Raw genomic sequence first — 904 nt, 5'->3', positions numbered from 1 at the left:
CAAATCGGCACCAAATCGTAAAAAAAACTCCGAACCGGACCATGGTGAGGAGAAATATGTATGTACTGTGCAGACGTTGCTTTATAGTATCAAAATTGGTAATCTCAGAAGATATTGGTAATATCATAGGTTTTAACCTTAGTTTGGGATTGGGCACCGAAAATTTTCCCGATATATCGGTCGAGAACTTCCTGGGAAAGCGACATTATCGCCTGATTACCCAGATAAGCATTTTCGCGTCTATGACGCAAGGGTAAAAAAAAGTGCGACCGAAATCTTGAAGCGTATGCAAACATTGTTACATGAAAGACAGCGGGGAGTGAACTTTGCTATATGGTAGTATAGTGAGTCAACTTTCAGGCCGCATGTGAGAGATTATACGTGGTGCATGTTCGTCCATTCATTGTATCAATGCGCGTGACCTTTACATCTGATTGCCTCGGTGAGTCGGCTGAATGTCCACATTATCCCCGCATGGTAGTAGCATAGGTAACATCAGGGTAGTAGTTCGCTTCTATTCTGCTGCTTTGAAGAACAAGGAATTGGTGTGCGTTCTTATTTTGTCATATAGTCATGTGACTCATTTGTGATGTCTCTTTCTCGCCATAACTTGCCATTATACCTTTCCGTGGCTCCGAGGCCACGATGACGTCACAGCCCTGGACAGGTGAGGGCCCGTTTTCACCGCCTCAGGCGGTCAGCGGCCACCAGAGGCCGGGTCTTTCGCGCTAGGTCGATGATGACGACCGACCGGCATGTCCTGGTGCTAAAAGCCGGCGGTACTTTCTTGGTATTAAAAAAATAGGTGTAAAAACCCTGGCGCAATGCATTCCAATGGGAGCCAGGGCTTTTTAAGGGCCCTTAAGAGCGGCGACGAGATGTGCGCCCGCCATGGTCCCCAGCC

The sequence above is a fragment of the Branchiostoma floridae genome, chromosome 16, assembly GCF_000003815.2.
Source record: "Branchiostoma floridae strain S238N-H82 chromosome 16, Bfl_VNyyK, whole genome shotgun sequence".
Lineage (NCBI taxonomy): Eukaryota > Metazoa > Chordata > Leptocardii > Amphioxiformes > Branchiostomatidae > Branchiostoma > Branchiostoma floridae.
The sequence above is the reverse complement of the archived record's forward strand: the minus strand, read 5'-3'. Positions refer to the sequence as shown.